General features: G+C 27.2%; 1 long non-coding RNA gene across 2 annotated transcripts; it reads left to right on the top strand.

The window, feature by feature from the left end:
* Window positions 1–4383: 4383 nt before the first annotated feature.
* Window positions 4384–12513, top strand: LOC136086693 (uncharacterized). Of its 2 annotated transcripts, none has more exons than XR_010641519.1 (5): window positions 4384–4590; window positions 4711–4783; window positions 5853–5951; window positions 11963–12120; window positions 12263–12513. It is a non-coding gene; the product is annotated as an uncharacterized LOC136086693 (long non-coding RNA). The 2 variants fall into 2 exon arrangements; XR_010641518.1 differs by having other exon boundaries at window positions 4386–4590; window positions 11946–12120.
* The last annotated feature ends 835 nt before the right edge of the window (window positions 12514–13348 follow it).

The following is a 13348-nucleotide window of genomic DNA, read 5'->3' as shown; positions in this document are numbered from 1 at the left end:
GGTCTATTTCTATTTTACTATGCATTTCAAAAATATTAGAGCGCATAATGCACAATAGACTTTACTACTATCTGGTAAACCACCACCTGCTAAATAATAACCAAAATGGTTTTCAAAAACACCATGCAAATATAAAATACACTCTTAAAATAAATACACTCTTGGGGTTTTTCTCGATCTTTCAAAAGCGTTTGACACAGTTGACCACGAGATTCTTCTTTATAAACTGCACAATTATGGAATAAGAAATAACAATTTAAAATGGTTTCGCTCTTACCTTAATAATCGGAAACAAGCTTTATCATATAAAACACTGTAACACGACTTAAAAACATTTCTTGTGGGGTCCCACAAGGATCAATTCTTGATCCATTGTTATTCCTTGTTTACATTAACGAAATCTACTTATTTTCTGACATACTTAACTTTGTCTTTTTTGCTAATGATACGCAAGTATTCTTTAGCCAAACAAACATTAACCTATAATTTAACATTGTTAATCAAGAACTTGAGAACCTGAACGAATGGTTTAAGGCTAACAAACTCTCTCAAAATGTCGAAAAAAGTAAATATATTCTTTTTATAAAATTATCAAAATCTGAAACCCTCCCCTCAAAACTACCTGATTTAATAATTGATAAAACTAAACGTAAATGAGAATACTCAATCAAGGTTTTAGACGTAATTCTTAATAAACATATTAGCTGGAGTAATTATATCAAAGTAATAGAAAATAGAATATCTAAAATTGTTGGTATTATGTATAAAACAAAACATCTCTTGAACACAAATTGTTTTAAAAATATTTATCTTGCATTTATTCATAGCTACATCAGCAACTGCAACATTATCTGGGCAAGTGCTTAACCTACAAAGTTAAATACGATCTACAAAATACAAAAACGAGCAAGTCGCTTGATATTAAATGCAAATAAGTACGCTAGTGCCAGACCACTACTAAGAGAAATTGGAGTGCCTAATTTTTATGAAATAAATATTCTTAATATACTTATTTTTATGTTTAAGTTTAAAAATAGTATACTACCAAGCATTTTCCAAACTTACTTTTTTTCTTTAAACCACAAATACGAAACTAAATACTCAATAACTAACTTTATTATACCAAAAACATTATCAAAACAAGTTGATTTTTCGATATCTTGCCGAGGGCCGCTGTTATGGAACTTGCTTTTAACAAGTAATATAAAAACTTTAACTTCAACTCAACATTTTAAACGTGCAACAAAACAACACATATTTGATTTTGATACAAAGCAATTACTATCCTATTATTAAAAACTTTGATAATCTTAATTATTTAAAGTCTTCTAAAATTAACGCAACATCTTAATTACATTGTATGGTACTTAAAACATGTATGATATTATTCTATTTTACAATAATAACGCAATTTGTAAATTCAATATTTATTATATCTTACGCAATTTGTAGATGGAATGCAGATTTATTTGGTTTTGTATGTATATATGAACGGACATATATTTGTATGTGAGTGTGTGCGTGTATAATAAAATAAAAGTAGAATAAATTTGAGAATTAAAAAAATAATAATAATAAGAAATAATTAATTTTGTTTTTTTCCTGCAAATAGTAAACTGATTGTTAAATCAGTTTTCTCTTTAGTTTCTTTTTTTCCTTTTTCATTTTTATCGGCTGAATTTTTTAGTTATATTAACGGGGCTGAATGATAAGATCATGTCTTCTGCCAGGTCCGGTCGAAACGTTAATGTTATTTTTTTATGTTGTAAAAACATTGTAAAAGGATTTTTTTTAATGACGAAATTAAATTAAAAAAAAATTTCCAGCTTTGTTTAAATTGTCTTCCTTTTTTTGATGGAAAAGATGGCTGTCTTGAACAACAAGGTCCAGGCTCCTCTGTAAAAGACAGCGACTCAACAACAGCGGTTGAATCATCTGACTGAACAAATGATAAACTTTCATGAGTATTATCGTGGAAGTTATTAGCATTTTGAGATTCAGAAAATAATGCAACTGTTTCAATTTGATTTTCTTTTTTTGAAAAGTATTCACTAATCTTCTTCATTCTACAACATCGTACAAATTATTACTTAAATGTACTGTTGAACAATTAAAAAATTTCTTCAAAAACTTACGTTTTTTTAATTCAAATGATTTTTAATTCAAAACTTTTAAATAATTAATACAAATAATACTGCTAAAGTTATCAAAGTACTTATCGAACGTTTAACTCACACAACTCTTTAGTTTATGTAGTTCCGTTAATTCGCTTTTTGTTACGTTTTTACTGATCTCAAACTCCCTTGAGACTCATCAGAAGCGTGGAATTTCTGAAATTCAAAAAATAATATAAACTTTTGAAAGCTTAAACTTTTGAAAATAACCATAGGATTATTAATCGGAAATATTACAATCGTTTTAAATTGTTATATTTGTTAATGCTTAAGTATATAACTGTTTTTATTTTTTAAACATTTTTGAAAACTTGGTGAATTTTCCCGGGTGGGGCAAACCCCCAGCGACAAATTTCCGGATGGGGCTCGAGCCCCCGAGCTCCAGCGCCTTCTACGCTTATGACTCAACTTATGACTCCTGAATATTTAAGAAAGTTCATTCACTCTGTTCCTGCCCGCTTAGCTAATTGTTTGAATGCTAAAGGACAACATACTAAGTATTAACCTCAAGTATTAAATTCATAAAACATTTACTAATGGTTCAAAGATTTTATTTTTGTCAATTGTCATTGTTACTAATATATTTTGATGAAATAAATAAACAATTTAATGAAAATTGAGTTTTTTTATGCAATGTTCCAAACTTTTGATCGTGACTGTACAACGATATCACAAATTATTCATTGAACAATGCTTAAAACATTTTACTAAAAGAGTTACTAATTAACAATAATTTATTATTTACTGAAGCTCAATTAGGTGCCTAGAAATAAAAAGCAGCGTAAAAAATGTTTACATTGTTATTAAAACATGATTTAAAAAAAAATAATTTAAACAATTTTTTTAAAGGCTTTTTTAATGTTTACGTTTTCAGAATAATTCACGGCTTCTACTACTTTGAATGGGGTGATAACATTGCAGTCACTTGACAACATCGACCTAATCCATTGCTGTTTTTTTACTTTTATTGATCTTAGAGGCAGAAACTTTGTCTTAAAAAAAATGGAAAAAAAAATTGCATTTCTTAAACAATACCAATTTTTCTTTTCAAGGCAAGTCTACTAAATTTATTGACATCTTTTAAAACTTAAAATTTAAAACCAAAGTTTAATACACATACCCAGCAAGCACATAACGTTATTTCAACGTTGCAAAATGATTGATTGATGTTGCAACGTTGCAAAATGATTGATGATTGATGGTTGAAAAATAACGATCTAAATTTTAATGTTATTTCAACTTTAGTTCAACGTTAAAAAAAAAACGATGAAAATTTTAACGTTAATTCAAGGTTTATTTTTAACTAAAAATAAACGTTGAATTAATTTAAAAAAAAAAAAAATTAACCTTGAAATAACGATGAAATTAAGTTAAAGTTTGCCGACGCAAATGTACGTAAATGTACGTAATGTACGTAAATGTACGTAAATGTACGTAAATGTAATTCGGTATTAAATTTTTATTTTTAAATATTTATTTTTTCATAGATTTGTGCGTGGGAAAGTCCTTTAAAAACTTTTTATTAAAGTATTAATGTAATAAAAGTAAAAACATTAAAAGATTTTATGCTATGAAAATATGTATTACTTTACAGAAATTTATAAGAATTTGCATTTTAAACAAGTTTTTAAAAAGTATTTTTACATTGTGTACAATACTTACTTTTAGCTTCTTTTTTTAAGTGCCTTTTTTAAAAAAATTATTTTTAGTGTTTTTGTTTTTGTTTATTATTATAATTATATTATTATTATTATTATTATTATTATTATTATTATTATTATTGTTATTCTTCTTCTTCTTCTTCTTCTTCTTCTTATTATTATTATTGTTATTATTGTTATTATTATTATTATTATTATTATTATTATTATTGTTATTATTATTATTATTATTATTATTATTATTATTATTATTATTATTATTATTATTATTATTATTATTATATTACCTGATATTATTCATGTACTAGTAATACGTTATACATTTTGTCAAATTTAAAATGAATATTTGTAGGTCGTCACGTTTTTGTCAGTTAAATAACTGTTTGTGACTGATCCCAACTTTGTATTTACTTTGTAAAGTGAAATAAAATGATTGATTGATTTACTTTTACCTATTTTATATAAAAATGGTGGATTAGAGATGAATATTTAAATCATTTAAAAATGTTTTTATATATATGTAAAATTTACAATCAAAGTCTTATTGTAATTATGAAACTATAGCGTGGAACAGTATATTTTGGTTTGTTTAGTCAAAAGACAATGTTGTTTGTGTGAATAAAAATCCATCAAGTTGAATAAAGAATGGTTTTGTCCATTGTCCGAATCGAAATGTGAAATTTACAGTAAAAAACTTAAATACAACACAAAAGTTGGTTGGTATAAGTTTAAACTAAAATGTGATAAAGCTACAGGTATTATAACATATTCTATGTAAATAATTATAACATATCTATATTTATATGAGTTGTATTAAAGACCATTTAATCTTTATCAAATCTTATGTAAAGTATTTACTGTATTCTTTTTGTTAGGGATTGGTATAATAACACCAGGTAAAGTAAGAACATAGATAAACTGGATTACAGGCATCAACATAACTCAAAAGTAGGTTGATATTTTCGTTTTACTGTTGTTGTTTTTTTTAATATTTTGCTGCATTATTAAAATAAAATAAAAATGGCTTACAGAATAGAACAAAACGAAAATTTAAAGCTTTAGTTAAAAAAGCAAAAAATAGACTAGTTAATGTAGGCTTTGATAATATAAGAGCTAAAGTATAAAATAAAGTCATTTAAAAAATATATCCACTTTATTTTTGTCATGTGCATATAATGCTCAGCCAGAGAGAGGAGCCAGTCAATGTAGATCTCTAAAGAACAAAAAGATGGTTTTTTTTTTAATGTATTGTCAATGTTAAGCTGTTCAACTTTAATAGAGTTAAATAAACAGATAAATAAAACACATTCTGGTTATAAAATGCATATGTCATTATATAAACATTATGAAAGTAACAAAGAGTGTAAATTATGACTTTCTCAATTAACTTTTATTACTCTGCCATCATACAAAATTGTCTTGGATATGTCAATATTGTACCATTCATGACAAATTTTTGCTAATAATTTTTTTAACACAATAATCTAAATCATCAAGTTGCATAGATGACAAATTGTTAAATAAATTTCTTATTTCATAATTAGTTAGTATTTATAAAAAAAGTTAGTATTTATAAAAAAAGAAAAAGTTATTAAAAGTTGCTAACAGGATGCTTAAATTAGAGCTAAGATATCTTATAAACAGACTTCAAAACAGCAAAAAATTGAAAGAAAGTTTGGGAAAAATTGAAAGAAAATTATGCAAAAATCTGTTTATAAACAGCTTTTTCCCTAATTTTCTTTCTTCTTTTTTTTAATATTTCAATATATCCGTTGAGTATCAAATCACATTTATATAGACTAGTCTTGATCGATTTGTCTGCTAACTCTAACCTCTGAGTTGTATGCATGTCTGGTTTTTTAGATTAAGATTTTGTTTATTACATTTTTTTGCCATGATTTCATTATTTTTTGTTAATTTGTGATTTGAGTATTTCATTAATTTAATTTATTTGTGATTTGATTGTATTTTTACTGAGCTGTTTTTTTTTTTGATTAAATTTATTTTGATTCCACAGGTTAATGACAAATAAATTAAAAATGAAGTTTGACTTGACCAGATCTAAAACAAAACAAACAAAAAAGAATGGATTTTAAATATTTCCAAAGTGTTTTTGGTATGTATATTATATTTCTTAGCACTGCTCCCACCGATATATATAAATTAGGCTTGGTCGGGAAGCGGGAGCAATTGCTCTCAAATACTGACCATGGAAATAATATTTAGTTGCTAAAAACTGGCCAAGTTTTTTAGTCATTTTGAGAATATTTAAGTTTATGTATGTCCATAAAAGAAAAAATTTTTGTTTTATGGACATACATGGAAACATACATAAACTTAAATGTTCTCAAAACATCTTGGTGCGGAAGAATAAAAAGCAAACACTAAAAACCCGCCAAATTTACAAACAAACTAATTCTATTGGTTCAAAAAATACGCTGACTAAGGGAAACAAAGTTTTAGAGTATTCTGTTGAATACTCTAAAACTTTGTTTCAATGAAATTATTAATAGTCATCAAAGTTAATAAAACTAATTATGAAATGAAAATACAAGAAGTTTCTGGTTCCTAAACACAAACAAGCATACAAAGTAACTTGCAGATGAGCAAGCACCGTGCCTGAGGTCACCACAGGACACAAAAAAATATATATATATACATATATATATATATATATATATATATATATATATATATATATATATATATATATATATATACATATATATATATATGTACTCTCGAGTACTTAATAGAAGTGGGTGGGGTGGATGTATATATATATATATATACATACATACATACATACATACATACATACATACATACATATATATATATATATATATATATATATATATATATATATATATACATATATATATATATATATATATATATATATATATATATATATATATATATATATATATATATATATGTACTCTCGAGTACTTAATAGAAGAGGGTGGGGTGGATGTTTATTAATTAATTTTTAGAAAATTTTCCCATCCACCCTAAACTCGTTAAGCCCCCCCCCCCCCTCGTTTATTGATTTTTATTTGTTGCCCACAAAAAAATTATTTCTCAAAACTAAAACTAAAATATAAGTGAAAATTGGCCTTACAAATTAAAAAACATACTAGTAACTGATAAATATTGAAACATTCAAACTAAAATTCCCACTCATCCTTTTATTCCCATCCCCCCTTGTATTAAGGACTCGAGCGTAACAGACAATATTGTTTTGTCCTCTAGGGCTCTTCAGTAATGTAATGATTTTATGGGACTAAACCTAAGCAATAAAACTAGGAAACTGTTTTGTGCACAAACTACAGAGTAGTGGGCAAACAGCGATTGCGCATCCCATAAGGAGAGAGCTCAACAAAACTACAAGTTAAGGAGCTATATCCAACATTAGACAATATATTTTTTCACCACCAACCTATGACGTTGTCCTTTAAGATGGCGATCAACCTTTATTATTATCAAAAAAATTCATGAATAAAATTAAATAATTCAATAAAAGTCGGTTCTCTTCGCAATGTAATAACTTATAAGATAAATTCACGGCACGTTATATAATATTTTATACATAATACTTTTAATGAAACATAGTAAAATAACTATATTTATAATTAAAAATTATGTTAAAATTATTTCCTAGACTGACAAATTAATAAGTAAATCATTTTAATTTTACCAGATGTTTTGTCACCAAACAAGTCCCCTTAAATGAATAATTCAACGCTCCTTTAACTAAAGTATCTTAATGTAGCTGTTTTGTGTGTTTTGTGTAGAAAAGTTTTTAAGTTCTTAGATATAGGTTTACTTGCTCTAATTATTTTCGCTTCAGTTGACATTCTTACAAACTCGTTATACTCAAAGTTACTCTTTTCTGTTTTAAAGACTAATTAAAATTAAAAAGCCCACTCACTAAACATCATCAATGGTATTGTGAAGCAGTTCCGCTTCCTCTTCATAATGTATTTTTAACCTTTTTAGTTGAATTTTATCTAGTTAATTTAATTTCTACAGTAACTCAATGGTATCATTATTTCATTTGTTCATCTTACAAAGAAGAATTGTTTCAAATATGTTAAACTTTTCAAACTACATGAAGCATAAAATAATTATTAAAATAATGAACTTTTTTATTTATAAAATAATTTAGCTTAAATAAAACTAAATCTAGCATTAGTTTTATTAGAATCTTGTTGGACTTTTCGGGGCCGGGGGCTATTTTTATTATGAAGGCCTTTTTTATGTACCAGAGCATACAAATGACTAAATATTTGTTCTAAACGTAGTTTATTTTGCTTTAAGTTTTTTCGCGTTGAAAGTTATTTTCTTTTCTTAGTTTTTTTTTTTTTTTGTAGTTCTCTCTCATCGGTCCAATAATCTTTTTCGCACTTTTTTTGTTTGTTTTTTGAAATGTTCTTAAAACGACTACAAAATCTGGCCAGTTTTTCGCAACTAAATATTATTTCCGTGGTCAGTATTCAAGAGCGATTGTTCCTGCTTCCCAACCAAGACTGATATATATATATATATATATATATATATATATATATATATATATATATATATATATATATATATATATATATATATATATATATATATATATATATATATATATATATATATATATATATATTTAAACAACTTTAAAAAGTATTCTACACAATAGAGTGCTCAATGTTCTTAAAAGAACAGAGCAATTAGTAATTCAGCAAGCAATTCATTAGTAAGTCAGCAAATTCCACAAATGTGTGAAAATTTACAGTAGTTAAGACATTTGCAACTTCCTGTAATTTAATTTTTGGTATAAATTGAAGTTTTATTAATTTGATCATTCATTTCTGATGAATCTTTGTTGATGAAACACAGTGTCAAATGAAAAAAAATTTAGTTAAGTGATTTTCTACTAATATATATATATATATATATATATATATATATATATATACATATATATATATATATATATATATATATATATATATATATATATATATATATATATATATATATATATATATATATATATATATATATATATATATATATATATATATATATATATATATATATATATATATACATCCTGGTATCTTAAAAACCGGTTAACTCAAACTTTTGTTATCTTTAACTGTAAGAGGTCAAGTTATTTGTGTTTAACTGTATTTATATATACGTATATATATATATATATAAACGTGTGTGTGTGTGTGTGTATATATATATATATATATATATATATATATATATATATATATATATATATATATATATATATATATATATATATATATATATATATATATATATATATATATATATATATATATATATATATATATATATATATATATATATATATATATATATATATATATATATATATATTTATATATACAGTATTGGACAAAACATTTGCAACCAACATCGAACAATGCTAAAAAGTGTTCCTAAATTTACATGTCTTAAAAACGAAACGAGCTATACTATCACAGCAAACAGTTCAGGAGTCTGGAGTCATAGCATGCCATGACATGAGCAATCAGCTGACAGGTGACAGCACACAGGCAGAATTTCGTTGACAAGTGCCATTTTGCAGCGGACAAAACAAGTGCAACTTTTGGTTTGTTTCATTTTCTTAAGTCTGGTCCGTGTCAACGTCACGGAAGTTTTTTAATAATTAAAGGAAGTATCCAGAAGTTTCCAGAAGCATGCAGAAGCTTCCAGAAGTTTCCAGAAGTTTCCAGAAGAAGCATATGGAAGCATCCAGTAGCATCCAGAAATATCCAGAAACATTCAGAAACATCCAGACGCATCCAGAAGCATCGAAAAGAAGCATCTATAATCTTCCAGAACAGGTTCACACAGGTTCATTTTACTATATAATAGACATGTAAATCAACATGTAATTCAGTCAGTATATGGAAGTCAATCAGTCAGTATTATCAAGACAGTTTATCGAAGTGAGTTTTATCAAAGTGTTTTATTGAAGAACATCAAAACAGGAAGTGAAATACAACAAGTGTTTCATTACATCACTACAGTCCACATCCAACCAAGACATTGTGTTCCACATAGCATTATTGTATCATCACAAGGTAAATGTAACACAGAACGCCTTGAGAAGCGTGATTATTTATTTTTATTATTTTTATGACTTTAAGTGCAAAAATGGCTTCCGACAGTCTTGGATTGGAACTAAGAAAGAAAATTATTGGTGATTACATAAGTGGAATGTCACAAAAAAGTATTAGTGATAAATATCGCGTGAAAAAATGGACCTTATCAAGACTATGTTCCAAATATCGTTTTACGGGGAAGTTGGCAGCAGATAGCAAAGGTAGAAGACCGCCTTCCGCCACTTCTAGAGAGGATTCTATGATCGTCAGATCCGTCAAGAAGGATCCCTGGATATCATCAGTCGAGATACAAAAGCAATTAGAGCTGCCTCTATCGGACCGAACAATCAGACAACGTGCTGTTGAAGCCGGATTGTTTTCTCGACGCCCTGCAAAGAAACCGCTGATTTCACTAAAAAACCAGAAAAAAAGACTCCTGTTTGCTAAATCTCATATTGACTGGAATGTGCAGAAATGGCGAACTGTTCTGTTCAGTGATGAATCGAAGTTCAACATTATTGGGAGCGATGGCATTTGCCGTGTTGACCGGCCGGAAAACGCCTCAATTTACGTTACTGCCATAAGACTGTGAAGCATGATGGAGGCAATGTAATGGTCTGGGGTGTTTTTCTGCTAACGGTCTAGGTCCAATACATCAAAACGATGGAATAATGGACCGTTTCATGTATAAAAATATCCTGAAAGATGTTATGTTACCTCATGCTGAATGGAATATGCCAATAAAATGGGTTTTTCAGCAAGACAACGATCCGAAACACACTGCAAAAGTAGTCAAGCAGTGGTTTCAAGACAACCACCTATCGGTGATGGATTGGTCGCCTCAATCTCCGGATCTCAACCCTATTGAGAACCTGTGGGAGATCGTCAACCGCAGAATTAATTGTGAAGGTGTTCGTAATAAGGATCAACTGTTTGAACAAATCCAAAAGGCCTGGGCAGCGATTCCACAAAGTTTCATTGATCACCTGATCGAATCTATACCTCGAAGATGCAAGGCTGTGATCGACAACAAAGGATTCGCCACAAAATATTGATAGCGAAATACAGCTTGGTCAACATTTTATCGAGTTGCACTTGTTTTGTCCAGAAGGAAATCAACTTTTTTTAATACTTTTGATTAATTTATTAATTTTCGTGTACAAATAATGAACTTTGTGATGAATAAAACTTGAAGAACTTTGTCTCTAAACAGTTACATAGTTATTTCTCTAAATTGAAAAAATACAGCACTTTTATATAAAGAAACCAAATCAACTTTTTTTAATACTTTTGATTAATTTATTAATTTTCGTGTACAAATAATGAACTTTGTGATGAATAAAACTTGAAGAACTTTGTCTCTAAACAGTTACATAGTTATTTCTCTAAATTGAAAAAATACAGCACTTTTATATAAAGAAACCAAATTAGCATTATTTGGTTGCACTCGTTTTGTCCGATACTGTATATATACGATAGCATATTTATGTGAGCATTTGCTCACTTTTTTTGCTTATATAAATCGGCTTTTTTTGCTTATATAAAAAGGCTTTTTTAGAAAAAGAAGAAGAAAACGAAGAATAATGAATAAAATGATTGCTGCTCCATCCATTGTAATCATGAATAAAAAGATTCTTGCTCCAGTTGTTGTAGCAGCACTATACTGCTAGTCAGGCTATTTATCAGTTGATGTATGTACTGAAGCCCGCGGCAGCAGGCTATTTCAGTATGAAATCACACTGCTCACCTAAATCAGTAGTATAAGATATTTATATATATTTATATATAAGTTTATATAAATATATATTTGTATATATATATATATATATATACATATATATATATATATATATATATATATATATATATATATATGTATATATATATATATATATATATATATATATATATATATATATATATATATATTTGAATATAAAAATATATATAAATACACTTAATTACAGATAACTTGACCCTCTAGGGGACCAAGGAAGACGGTTCGACTAAACGAATGTTTGACTTAAGTGATGTATAACTGCCTCCAAGGTTTGTGTTATGTGTGTGTATATGGGTTGACGTATGATGTTGGTGCATGATTTATCTTTATCCAAAAAGGTTGATATCTTGGTCAATAATGAAGTAAGTTAGGCACGGATCAGTAATGAGTTTTTTTTTCTACTATTGATCACTTAATGTTCACATTCGCTTGTGAACAATGTGAAGTATAATAGTACTTGTAAAATGTACAAATGTACCTTACTTTAAAGATATTTTTATTTAGATGCAGTTACCCGATGTTCTTAAATAAAAAGACACAATGCACAAAGATATAATTTATAGTGTTTGACGTTTGCACCATATTGATTGGATCGTGGAAAGCATGCATCAAATCAAAATTTGTCTGATGACAGAAGGCGATAAAAAAACATGAATTTGATAATGATGATGAAGATAACGATATCATGATTTTATCAAGATCGTTTTGAAAATAATTTTAGTTTTGTATGACTTTTTTTTTTCTAAAAATGTGTAAATTAATTTATTGGTTATTTGCTTTCAATAATTGCTTTTCAATTTCTATAATTTAGTTACTTGCGTTAAAAAAATGATACAGGGCAGATTATTTGTAATACTATAACAACAGTTAGTATAATAATATATAATTAACTAATACTACTACTACTACTACTACTACTACTACTACTAATAATAATAATAATAATAATAATAATAATAATAATAATAATAGTAAGTGAAAGCTGTAACAACTGAAAACAAGATGTGCAGTACATTAGCATAAGATACTGTACTATGACAGCTAACATGTGATTCCAAAAAATCTGGACAAACTTCCCGCCAATTTTTTCTCCACGTAAATTTATCAATTTTGATTGGCTCGCACGCCATTTTGTAGAGAATTAAATTCTCTACAAAACTCATTAATTTTATACTGAGTAACAAATTTGAAATGATGAAAAATGATGAAAAGTTACTCCGAGACAAGATGACGTAAGAAAGCGAGTGTACGAGTTTATTGAAATTAACCCAGAACTTTCCAAAAACGCAATTGTAAAACATTTTATGATGGAAAGTATTCCAAGATCTACGCTCTACAATATTCTAAAACGAAAAGACAACAACATATTACCCGAACGACAAGTTGGAAGCGGTAGGAAAGCAGTTAAGAAGACAAAAAAGAAGATCAAACAATTGGAAAAAAAAATCGACCATCAACATGGAATCAGTCAACGTTCTCTTGCTAAAAAATTCAATGTCAATCAATCATACATATGCAAAACGATAAAGCAGAAGACAATCATTCATTATCATAAAAAAATTAAGGCTCCAAAAAGAACTCCTGAACAAC

The sequence above is a fragment of the Hydra vulgaris genome, chromosome 11 (assembly GCF_038396675.1).
Source record: "Hydra vulgaris chromosome 11, alternate assembly HydraT2T_AEP".
NCBI classification, from domain to species: domain Eukaryota; kingdom Metazoa; phylum Cnidaria; class Hydrozoa; order Anthoathecata; family Hydridae; genus Hydra; species Hydra vulgaris.
Note: the sequence above shows the minus strand (reverse complement) of the source record. Positions and strands in the feature narration are given on the sequence as shown.